This window comes from Mus musculus, chromosome 1 (assembly GCF_000001635.26).
Source record: "Mus musculus strain C57BL/6J chromosome 1, GRCm38.p6 C57BL/6J".
Taxonomy (NCBI): domain Eukaryota; kingdom Metazoa; phylum Chordata; class Mammalia; order Rodentia; family Muridae; genus Mus; species Mus musculus.
Window position 1 is genome coordinate 179,865,718 of NC_000067.6, and position 13,075 is coordinate 179,878,792.

At 45.4% G+C, this 13,075-nt stretch overlaps 1 long non-coding RNA gene across 1 annotated transcript; it reads right to left on the reverse strand.

Annotated features, from left to right (window-relative positions):
* Positions 1–279: 279 nt before the first annotated feature.
* On the reverse strand, positions 280–12,697 carry Gm31668. Its single transcript, XR_373747.3, has 3 exons — positions 12,450–12,697; positions 1,195–1,323; positions 280–445 (listed from the first exon to the last, which is right to left on the reverse strand). It is a non-coding gene; the product is annotated as a predicted gene, 31668 (long non-coding RNA).
* Positions 12,698–13,075: the final 378 nt, after the last annotated feature.

Genomic DNA, 13,075 nt, shown 5'->3' on the forward strand with positions numbered 1-13,075 from the left:
CGAGGGAGGAGGGGAGAGCGAATCAGAGAGGAAGGAGTCTATTTTCGGTGGTCAGCCATGGGGATGCCTTGAGGGGAGGTCAAAGGGTCACCAGCAATACGGTCCTATTCTGGGACAGAGACACCAGCTTCCTTCCTGCCCAGTTCAGTCACGGTCTCGTAAAGTTGAATCTTTCACAGAGACCTGGGAGGATTTGAAAATGCTCCCCGGGGCTGGAGTGGCTGGATTCAGGAGAGAAGGACAGGCAGAAGAGGCTTGTTGAATGGCTGTCACAGTGTAGTAGCCCAGAGGGACGCAGCAGCATCTGGGTGTCACTTCTATTTTTCCTATGGTGTGCGGGACACAACTGAGGGCGTCCTAGATGCCAATCAAGCCGAGTCTACTGCTGAGACATACTTCAACCTCAATCAGCCTTTTTCTCCGATCTTCAGGCATCCTCCCAGTGCTAAATGCAGTGTGAAGGAAGAACAGGAAAGATACGAACAAACGGTGCGCGCTGCTAATGGAGCCAGAGGGCGGACTCAGGTTAATGGACTTTGTAGAAGTCCAGGTGAAATGCCCTGAGGTCAGAGGGATATGTGTGTCTCTTTACTGACCCCAACCAGCAACTAGAGCAAGGTTCAACCAACCGAGGGCTGAGGAAAGAGAATCTTGCTCTCCTTAAATGAGCAGAGTGCCTCCCGGACTGGGGAAGGGGGCTGCCGAGGGGCAGATAGGGCACCCTTGCATTTGGATCTAAGGGCGTTTGTTGTACCAGGCCTTTGCTTTGTTCCAGCCAGGCACTCTGGTGAAGGCATCCTGGGAATTTGGCCTGCAAACAGAAAGGGCATTTCCTTGTGTGGATTTCCTGTTTAGGTCTGTGTAGGAACCTAAAGGCTGGCTGGACTCATAAATCCTCTAGACATTACTGGTGTGGACACTCTGGCTGGAGGCCATGGGAAAACTGCTCAGAAATAGAAAGGACAGAAGCACACTCACTCTCCGGGTGTCGGGTAGGCTTCAGGCTCCGTTTGCCAATCATAGAGAGAGGGGGTTGTGCTAGAGGAGGCGAGTGTGGGGCTCCCTCCAGCGTTGGCGACCTTGGGGGTTCCCTCTGGAGGGTCATGGGGCAGCTCAGTCATGGGAGGAGCCTGAGACTTCACCAAAGACAAGCATGATGGAAGTTTCACCTGAAGCAAAAGGAAATGGCCCTACCTGTTTTTTAGAAGGTAGCTTTGATCTCCAGTATTTCCCAGATTTTCCTAAACGCGTATTCCATGAACGCAGGCCAGGCGCCAGCCGGAGCAGTCCCGTGTCGTCATCGTCTTATGACCGGGTTTTGACCTAGCAAGGTGATGAATACGATATTTGTTGAGGAGACATCTCCCATTTCAGGGGTCCTCTCCACTTCCTGTTTTCCTCATTTTTCTACGTATGTTCAGATTACAGTTCAGCTCTCAGAGTTGTTGACTTGGAGAAAGAAGCCATGTTTTCATGCTTATTCTGTGGCTGAACCCAGACGCAGACTCCCTTAGAGACTCACCACATAATCCAGTGGTTTTCAACCTTCCCAACACTGCGACCCTTTTATACAGTCCCTCATGTTGTGATGATATCCCCCCCCACACACACACAACTGCAAAATTATTTTGGCCGTTACTTCATAACTATAATTTTGCTACTGTTATGAATTGTGATGTAAATATCTGATATGTAGAACATCTGATATGCAACCCTGGTGAAAGTCTCATTCAATCCCAAAGGGGTTACACCCACAGGATGAGAATCCCTGAGATAACATATAACTTGTGTGTGTGTGTGTGTGTGTGTGTGTGTAATGGGGGTGGGGGTGGGCAGTGCTACAGTTTAGATTGACAATGATCCTCAAAGGTCTTGTGCAAAATGCTTGCTACCCAGTTTCTGGTGCTATTAGGAAGCAGTGAAACCTTCAAAACAGTATAGTCGCAGGAAATGAGGTCATTGGGGGTGTGGCTGGGGATGTGGCTGGGGCGTGGCTTGCGGGAACCCAGCGACTCCTCTTTCTCTCTTCAGCTTTCTGGTCACCAGAAATTAGGCAGGCAATTAGAGGACCTCCAAGGCACTGGGGCCAAGCAACCATGGAACCAAAATAATTTTTCCTTTTTTTTTTCTTTTTCTTTTTTTAAATTGATTTACTTCAAGTAGCTGTTACAGGGCTGAACAACTGCCTAGCATAGTCAAGTGGGATTCCTCCCGGAAATGCTTTGACCCTGTGAGGATCGTCTCGTGGTTTTTGATGCTACTGTTTTCTTCATTTGTCTCAGTTATCCTTGCTTGCACCCATTAAAAAATTGTCGTAACTATTATTTCGGGGCGGGGAGGCATTCAGGTGATACTACTGGTCTACATTAAGTTAGTCACCTTTAGTCTGGGAATACAGTGTTCTGGTAAAGTAATCAGATTTTCTACCTAAATGAGAGCAGACTCTCTATACAGCAACAAGTCAAGACAACCATGAGATTCAGCAGCCGTACGACCTCAGTTCTCTCAGGTGTGAAGCCGTGATGTTGGTCTCGGACAGCGGCTCTCAACCCTTCTAATTCGAGCCTCTTTAGTATACTTCCTCATGTTTGGTGACCCCAGCCACAAGATTATTTTTGTCACTGCTTCATAACTGTGATTGTGCTACTGTTATGAATCATAATGCAAACATTTTGTGTTTTGTGTTTGTCTTTGGCGACCCCAGTGGAAGGACCATTTAACTCTCCCAAAAGGGTCTCCACCCACACACAGGTTGAGAAGCACAGGTCTATGAACGGCAGGCTGTCAAACCTGTTCTCACAGACACTAAAAGAACTGCAAAGGATGCTTGCTTCCAGCGCCGCAAAGGATGCTTGCTTCCAGCGCCCCATTCTGTCATTTCGTTTCTGATTTTACTTTTATGTGACTAAAATACACCCCAGTTTCCCTTCCCTCCTCACCCACTTTGTCTGGCTCCCCAGGACGAGGAGGGAGGAAGCAGAAGATCACAGTAAGAAGTGCAAACTTTTCTGGGTGGTTTGTCTTCCTTCGAGAGACAGCTTTAACAAGACAGTCCCGCAGTCATTTCACTTGGGAAGTGACGTCTCTGAGGGTCCCACGATACCCTCCCATGTTCAGAAGCTTGGGGCTGGTTGTGTGGTTTAGTGGTGGAGGGCTTGCTGAGCATGTGTTGAGATCCATCCCTGTCACTGCAAGGGACAGATCTGAAAGTTCACGTAAGGAAGAAATATGTTTGGTGCTGGGGCTATTGTTCAACGTCAGAGTGCTTGCCTAGCACGTGCAAGGCCCTGGGTTTGATTCCTAGCGCTGGGAAAGCAAAACAAAAATGAAATTCATGTTCAACTCTAATTGGCATGTCTCAAAGTTATCTGATAAAGAACAGCTCCCTTTATATTATGTCCACAGTAGTTCCTTTTGTTTTGTTTTGTCTTGCTCTCCCCCCTTCCCCCCACCCCAAGGGTTTCTTTGTGTAGCCCTGGCTGTCCTGGAACTCACTCTGTACACCAGCCTGGCCTTGAACTCACAAGAGATCCTCCTGCCTCTGCCTCCCGAGTGCTGGGATTATAGGTGTGCACCACCACTGCCTGGCTTAATTTTTATTTTTAAGGAAAAAGACGTTGAATGATCAGGAGAAAAGATCTGACTACAGAGATACTGCCCCCGGGGTGGTCACTGCTGGACCATGGCCATCATGGCTGCTGGTCCCTGGCACCTGATACACCTGTCACCAGGCTGCCGGACACACAGTTCATCTGACGCAGCCACCACAGATGATTTCTGCCCACAGGCATCGTATCCCAGCAAGCCCTCTGACCAGCTAGGGTCCAGCATTGCGCTGGCTTCTGAGCCGCTGGGTCATAGGAAAGCTCTGGGCCCTCTTTGCCTTCTGAAGTGGTAATGGAGTCCCAACTTTCCTTCTCTGGGTATTCCTTGCAAAGAAGGGCATTTAAAGACCTGGTAGCCAAGAATAAACAGTGTGCTTTGTTTATGTACCTTGTGGTCAACTGCAATCCAAAAATAAAATAAAGAGAATCCAGAAATAAACAGTGCATATGTTCTAAGTAAATTTTATGATGATATAACATTATATTCTACTTCAGTACTTCATATCATTGATATATATATATATATATATATATATATATATATATATATATATATGTGTGTGTGTGTGTGTGTGTGTGTGTGTGTGTGTGTATTTAAAGAGCAAAATAGGCACCTTCAAAGGTAGACTCCCATGTTACCGTCCCATTCAGAGTAGCCTTTCTCTTATTTTCAGGTAAATCTCGTGGGACAAGCTAAGCATGCCCAGAGCACTCTTGCCCATCACTTTAATCTCTATGACTGTCAACTGAGCTTGTTTAGGAACGGGGTGGACCAATCCCTCCATGTGCATCTGTAGACCGTCTCCCACATGCTCTTTGCCTGCTACAGGTAATTTATCTCTGTTCACTTGGTTACACCTTTTCTCTGTTTAGTTTGGCTTTGGGCTCACCAAGATGTGAGTCTGTCATGTTCGACTCCTCAAGAGCGTGAAAAAAGGACCCAAAAGCAGAGAAACCATGCTTGGCCGAGAACCTCCTCCAAAAGCTGACACACAGCAGGTCCTGCCTTCCACCCCAGTTCCTGATGTGGAAAAGACTCCATCTTCATGTGGTTGAAAATATACCCCTTGGAAGAACTGATCTCGATTAATGACAATCACACTAAATAATAAACTAAGAACTGCTTTCTGTGTTCAGACCAACTAGAAGGCCAGATTGCTAACCACACAGATGGCTCACCAGGGGAGATGAGGAAGTAACTGTTTGGAGAATTCTTTTTCTTCCTTTGATGAATGTGCAGTTTAGAGAAGCCAAGCCCAAAGCAGGGCCCTCCCTGTAAGTACAGGGAATGGGAAAGGCGTGGAAAATGTAAACATGGATCTTTTTATTAACCTCCTTGTTTGGGAACACATCTTTTGCTTGTAAATGTACAAACATTGAGGCAGAGTTCAGAGAGCAGAAGATGAAGTTCAAGGACCAAGTTGATATTTCTGTGGCCCTTGCTGGACTCTTAGGTGCTACATATAGATGCAAGCCTAGGGTGTGCTGCTGGGAGCTGGTGGGGCAGCCACTTGGCAGTGGAATCTTAGTTGTAGATCTGGAAGCCAAGATTACTGCATGGGAAAAAGAATCTCTTTGTTTTGGACTGGATCCGGATCCAGTCACGTCAGGGTGAGGTATAATTTGAAAACTTCCGGACATTGGCTTTATGTAATCTCTAGACTATAGTATTTTTTTTAAACAATAAGCAGCCTTGTTAATGTCAGTATATGTGAAGTTTTCATGGTTGCTTGGGGCCTTTGAGGATTGTCAGAATATTCACAGAAGAGGGCTTTCCCCTCCCCTTTCTCCCTCCCTCCCTCCTATAGTTTCACAATGTAGCCCAGGCTAGCCTTCAAGTCACCATCCTCTTGTCTCAGCCTCCTCAGTGCACCACCACACCCAGAAGGAAGTAGATTCTGAGCCTAGGTAATTAGACTCTTCTGTCAGGGCTCAGTGATATGCTTCCCAGAAGTGAAAACAAGAAAACCAATCAAGTCTATCTCTTGGGGTTGGATATATTCCTAAAGGGTTGATATGGGATCTTGTTTGTTTGTTTGTTTGTTTTTCCTAGAAACACAATTTAGAAGCAGAAGATCAGATGTCTAAGGAGAGCAGAAAGCACTGTACTGTGGAATAGCCCTGTGGCACCCAGACCTGAGTCCCCCTGAATGTCACCGAATAGACAAGGTTTAATGGCTAATACACCAGACTGCCCAGGGTATGACAACAGGAAAACTACTAAGAACTCAAGGAGTCTCCTGGTATTGGAGCCTATTGAGTCTTAGAAAGGCTGAGATAAAGCGCCTCTCCTGGGCTTTGTATCCCCATAAGGAAATCTCTGAAGGGAAAAGTCATTAGGTAGACTGAGGGATAAGGGAGGGACCATTGTGCAGGCACTTTTCCATACTCCACAGGCTGTGGGGACAGTTGGTAGGTAAAGCAGACAGTAGTTTTTAGTGTTGTTACACCTTTGGCTGTTACTAGCCCAGGAGCAGAGGGCATATGTTCTCAAGGAAAGTTACAAATTTTAGGGTGAGAACTTTCCCTTTACCACCCATGTAGACCGTTAATTTAGCTAGAGCAGTAGTTCTCAACCTGTGGGTCTCGACCCCTTTGTGGATTGAACAACCTTTTCACAGGGGTGGCAGATCAGACACCCTGCATATCAGATACTTACACTACTATTCATAATGGTAGCAAAGTTACAGTTATGAAGGAGCAATGGAATAGTAACGTGGGGTCACCACACGAGGAACTGTATTAAAGGATTGTGGTGTCAGGAAGGTTGAGAACCACAGGGCTAGAGTATGTAGGACACAAACAGAAGAAGTGATCAGGGAAACAGATGGTATGAATTTGGCCACAAGCTAAGGATGGCTAGGGCCACGGGGATCTGCAAAAAGCTAAAGGATGCTGCCTGCTGGTGCCTCAGTCTTGGCCTAGTAACCTGAAAGTGGTTTCAGACCTTTGAACTTCCCAGGGAATGAACTTGTTTTAATCACTTGTTACAGTAGTTATAGGAAACTAAGACAGAGGATGGTCATGACTCCATCAAGAAACTGATGAGATGAACTGGAAATATTGTATCCATGACAGGGAGCTGAACTTCTAAGCAGGCTGTTTCCTTCTTCCTCTTCTTTTGTTATTTTATTGGGTTTTCAAGATAGGGTTTCTTTGTGTAGCCCTGGCCATCCTGAAACTCACTCTGTAGAGCAGGCTGGACTTGAACTCAGAGATCTCTCTGCCTCTGCCCTCTGAATGCTGAGATTAAAAGGATGCAACACTACTGCCTTTTAGTGGTGGCAGTTTCTTCTTCTTCTTCTTCTTCTTCTTCTTCTTCTTCTTCTTCTTCTTCTTCTTCTTCTTCTTCTTCTTCTTCTTCTTCTTCTTCTTCTTCTTCTTCTTCTCCTTCTCCTCCTCCTCCTCCTCCTCCTCCTCCTCCTCCTCCTCCTCCTTATTCCTTCTTTTTCTTCTTCCTCTCCTCTTCCCTCTTCTTCCTCTTTCCCCTCTTCTTCTTTTTCCTCCTCTTCCTCCTCTTTTTTCTTCTCCTCCTTCTTTTATGTGACAGGATCTCACTCTGTAGCCTAGGCATTCAACTTGCAATCCTCCTGCCTCAGCCTCCAGAGCACTTGATTACAGATGTGCACCATAGGGCCTGCTCCTGAGAGAATTTCATATTGTGTTGCTTCATCTTCAACTCCAGGCCAACACATGTGTAGAAGAGAAACAAAACAAAACAAAACAAACAAACAAAACAAAACCACTTTCCAATGATGTAGACTTTCCTACCGTGAGATAGGACTTGTAGTGAGTGGTGACCTTACCTATATTATTATTATCTTTAAGTGTGAATAAAATCAAACACAAGCCCAAGCATCTGCATCCTACACTTGCCTGCACCCGACATTGTTTAAAAATTACATTTATTTATTTAAGAGCGGGTGTGGACATGTATGCTGTGGCTCTTGTGTGGAGGTCAGAGGACAACAAAAGTGAGCTTCTCTCCTTCTCCACATGGATCCTGGACCTCAAACATTTTGTTAGGCTTGGAGGCAGGCACCTTCATCTTATGATCCTACTCCTTAGCTCTTCACCTTATTTATTTTGAGACACAGTCTCTCCCTGAATTCCGAACTTTCTGATACAGTTAGAGAGGCTGGCCAGGAAGCCCCAGGGCTCCTCCTGTCTGTGCTCAGAGTTGTGCCATATTCCTGATTTATGCATGGGTATTGGGAATGTGAACCTAGGGCTTCATTCTTGTGCTGCAAGCACTTATCAACTGAACCAAATCGCCAATAAAAATTTAATGTTCATGGCCTCAGTTCTTATGCAGTTCCCAAGATACCAAAAGATGCCCCACTTGGTTATGGACAGTGGTTTTTGAGTTTAGTAGTTCTTGTAAACAAATTCAAATGATAGGCTAGCCAAGGGCAGCCAGGCTCAGTTTTCTTAGATATGGGCCAGGACATCGCTGTGAAGCATAGAGCTATGGCCTTAGGTTTTCTATAATCACTACCACAGGAGTCATGGCCATTTGGTCTTCCAAGGTTTGATTGTCCCTCCAAAGACACATTCTTTCTTCTGCAGGACATTCCCCCACAGTGGCATTCTGATCCAACCAGGCAAAGAAGTGAAGGGAAGGCTTTGTGAAATCTGGGTGTGTTACTAATTGCGCAATGAACTGGGGCAGAGAGCCTAAAATAAAATTCTGGTCATATAGGGATTTAAAAGGAAAGGATATTTCCCTTCTCAACATAGACTCTGCTGCTAATTTTTATAGCGTCGTTATGCCCTTAAAATGTCAGATGTGTTAGCCTCATTATATTCAGCAGTATCTTAGGCAACAGCCACATACGTAAACTACAGACGATGATCCCATTGCTGACTCAATATAATTGCACCCTTGCTCCTAAACCCGGTCTTTCTACACATCCAAAGCACATGATAGACATTATCAGATTGTCCAGCACTTGGTGGTTCAGTAGGGAGTAGGTGTCACTGGTGATCTTCAGCACATGTACGTAGGGACAGCATTCCTGGGAGTGATCCGTCGACAATAAGAGTCACTGGAAAGGAAATGGCTGGAGCCCTAATTTAAAAGACAGGACTTCCTGTAGCAGCAACTCCAGGTCCCAGTGCTGGGATAAATCTAACTCCAGGCATCCTCAGAGCAAGAGGGCACGGAGGGCTCGTTATCTCCCTTCATCTGTGGATGTATAGGGAGGACTCCAGTACAAGATCACTAAATGAACCCACTTCAGTGATGTACACTGCAGAGTCTACAGGGATATTTAGTGTGTCCTTTCTTCACAAGAAAGGCATCTTTACGAGACGGCAGGGACACTGCAAACACGGCTCTATAAAGTAGGATCCGCAGCAGAGTCTGGAATAAAGTGTGATCCTAGAGGAATTTGTTTTTTGAGTAGTAGACATGATTCTAAGGCAGGGATGTGGGTTATTGGGACAGTGTTTGCCCAGGATGTGTGAGGTCCTGGATTTAATCCCCACCACCCCCAAGTAAATACAATACAATACAATGCAATGCAATGCAATGCAATGCAATGCAATGCAATGCAATACAATACAATACAATACAATGCAATACAATATATAAAGGGAGCAGTTCTTCTGTATTGTTGAAAACTTATGGAGTTGTAAGGCCTGAGTTCAAGTACTATCATTGACACTAATTAGCTATGTGATTTTGAGAAAGTTCTGTGGGTATTTTAGTTTACTTTCCTGTCTCTGGAGACAGAATGCAGAGTCTCGTCCACGCCAGGCACGTGCCCACTCATTAAGCTGCACCCCATCTGAGAAAGTTCATTAACCTCTCTGGTTTCACTCCTTCCTTCCTTCCTTCCTTCCTTCCTTCCTCTCTCTCTCTCTCTCTCTCTCTCTCTCTCTCTCTCTCTCTCTCTCTCTCTCCCTCTCTTTCTTTTTTCTGAGACAAAGTCTCATATATCCTAGGCTGGATAGCCAAGGATACCACTGAACTTCTCCCTTTTCCTGTAGAGGTGCTGGGATTATAGGTGTGCATCACCATGTCTGGTCGTGGTGTGCTACTAATCAAGCCTAGGACTTCCCACAGGCTAGGCAAGCAGCCTACCAACCGAGCTCCATTCCATTCCCCTCTTTTAATCTAAAAATATTAAAAATGGATACATAACATTGTACACATTTGTGTGATGCTTTGTTGCAGGTGTGCATTACATAGTATGCAAGTGAGAGTAACCATTTTTTTCTCATTTCTCATTTCCTTGGTGGATTTCTGAGTTGGAAGCCAGCCTGGTCTACAAAGTGAGTTCCAGGACAGCCAGGGCTACACAGAGAAACCCTGTCTCGAAAAACCAAAAAAATATATATATATACAATATTTTCTTCTACCTTTTTGTTGTTGTTAATGTTGTTGAGACCGAGTCTCACTCCGGAGCCGAGGCTGATTTCAAACTTATTCTCCTGCCTCAGCTTCCCAACTGCTGGAATCACAGGTCTGAACTATCACTTCTGGCATCCCCTATCTCTTTTGGAATATGGAATATGATCACTGTCTGTATGTGCCATGCTGTGTAACAGTGCCCCAGAACCTACTTATCCTGTCTAGCTCGGACTCACTGACAAGCCTTTTCTCATTTCATTGTTTTCCTTGCCTGTAGAAATGGGTACAAGGTTTCCTTATTCAATGGCTAAGATGATAGAAGGATACCATATATGTAAACTGTTTTCTAAATAGTAAGTCACTATAAAAACAAGGTATATATTATATATGCCATATATATGTCAAAATCACATACTCTAATACAGGCTGTATCTTCTGTCTGGGATGCCTTTTTCTAGTGAATTATCAGACAAAGGACATGCCTGCAAATCTGTAAGTTATTACTTTTATGAACAGTTAGAAGAAGAGAGATAAGGTAGAACGCCGTGTGCTGCTACAGTGTCAAAAGGCTGGAGAACAGGCTGCATTTGGGTGGTGGAAGTCAGGGCTGTAAACCCTGTAGGGAGCAGGAAGTGTGGAAAACAGAGCTTTCCTGTGCCTTCCAGAAAACTTGAGAATTCCATAGGAAGCATTTGTTTAACTGCTCAGAGCTAGAACTTAGTTGTGGGTAAGTTAGATCACACTGCGCCGTGTTATTGCTTCTTCAGCTAAGATGTGTGCATCCATGAACCCAGGCTTACAGGGTTTTAACTCTTCACTGGTGTAATACAGGCTGCCCCTCTGGCTACTGGGCACATCAATTCCTGTTTGCCAGAACTTGGAGTTCTTAGGCAGACAGAGCCCCATTGATTCCGTGGCCCTCACAGACTCACACTGAGAAGCCCAAAGGACTATCCATTTTAGAATGAGGTCTGTGGCCCTAAGTGGATTCTGGAGGCTTGAGTCAGCCCCTTAGGTCACCACCACACTTTCAGGCCTGCGGGCTTGCAGCTTCACACAGAAATCTCACCGGAACGCACCGGTTTCCATCAATTTCCCTGGACGTTCCTCTCAAACTAGAACATTTGCAGTGGTTTGTTTTGTTTTGTTTTTGGTTCATAAAACTCTCCCAAACAGGGCAGGGACTGCTGGTGTCTCTGGGTGGCAGAGCTTCGGCCACATGGCCACATGGCCACATGGCCACATGGCCACATGGCCAGGGCTGTAATTAAAATCAAAACCTTTTTCTGCCACTTGTCATGTGGTAACTTTTCTCCAAATAGTCAGAATTGGACTGCCCCTGCCCCCTGCAAAGTGATTTAATGATCACATAAGAAGAACAAGTCTCTTAAAATAGAGTCAGACTTCAGCTCTCACAAAGAATTTCAAGTTTAGAAAGAATGAAAAAACGAGAGAATCTCAAAATTTTGAGCTGTTCCTAACATCTGTTTGAGAAAAAAATATTTACTGTGATCTGAAAATGAAAAAAAAAAAAAACCAACATAGTCTGCAACATTATGTAGCAAAAGGAATGAAGGTGTCCTTTAAAATAATAATAATAAAAATTTTAAAACAAAACAAAACAAAAAGAGGCCTGAGTCTTATTCTCTGCAGGATTAAAGATATGCCAAAATCTGTTCTCTGGAAATTGTTTTTAGACCTGGCTCCTGCCATCAGGTTTGGCTGGAAGGACAAGCTTGGAAGACTGTGGCTTGGAATGTGTGGATGTTAAAATCACTCTGTCCCTTGCTTTACCAAAAGCAAGCCTCCGGCATGACTGCACTGGCTTTAAGTCTCTCCCTGCTGTAGGTCAGAACTGTTGACTTGATTGGAAGATTTTGGGTTTGTTTCTTTTTGTGAACTGCCCTTCCCTCCACAACAGGCTAACGTGAAGGACTGACTGACTGACTGGAGAGGGCTTGCGGACGGCCACCCAGCAATTTGGATGAACTCTCGGGATTAGAAACTTGGAATTTCCATGTGCTCTGAAACCCTGCAAACCTGGTCCACAAAAGCAAAGGTTTCCCCCCCCCCCTAAAGTTTTGAAGCCAAGAGGAGCATGGTGAGCTAAAGGAATGAGGTCTGCTTGCCCTGGGCACAGGGGCCTGAGGTGGAACACTTTAACAAAATCATTAATACTTGCCAGGGCAGAGTTAGAACTTTAACTTACTAAAAGTTATTCTAATATACAACATATCCTAATCCATACAGAGTGGGAGGTGCTACCTCCCTTTATGTCAGCAAACAACAGATCGAAAACACAGTGAGGTCTGTCTCCTGTCATATCTCCCACGGCACATACTCAGCAAATCAGTGATGGCTACCCATAGGAAACAGAAAGCATTCTCTTCCAAAAGCCCGTCTACCTCAGCAGCATACAACAAAGAGGAAGCTAAACCAGAAAAGGTCTTCCCAGGGCAGAGGCAAACCCTGAGCTTCTTTCTCACCCCAGGATCTTAGAGGAGAGCAGATCTTTGTGCTTCCGTGGGAGGTAGAATGGTCCAGAAGGACCAGAAAATGGACATCGCCAAGAAGCAGAGGGTGTGTCCAGGCAGTCGAAGGAGCTGTGGTGGGCTGAGACTCAGGACCCTCTGCAGCGAGAATAAGCAACGAGCGAGATCTGGGACAGTCTGAGTCTTAGGCCAGGTTTCTATTGCTGTGACAAAACACGATGACCAAAAAGCAAGTTGAGAAGAACGGGTTTGTTCAGCTTACACTTCCGAGTTCCTGTTTATCAACAAAGGAAGCCAGAACTGGAACTCAAACAGGGCAGAAACCTGATGCAGGAGCTGATGCAGAGACCATGGAGGGATGTTGCTTATCTACTGATTTGCTCCCCATGGTGTGCTCAGCCTGTCTCTTTATAGAACTCAGGGCCAGCAGCCCAGGGACCACCCACAATGGGCTGGGTGCTTCCCCCATCAATCACTAATTAAGAAAACGCCTTACAGCCAGATCTTATGGAGGCATTTTCTCAATTGAGGCTCCCTCCTCTCAGGTGACTTCGGCTTGTGTCAAGTTGGCATAAAACCAGCCAGTACAGTACTGGGCTGAGAAGAGGATCATGGGAGAT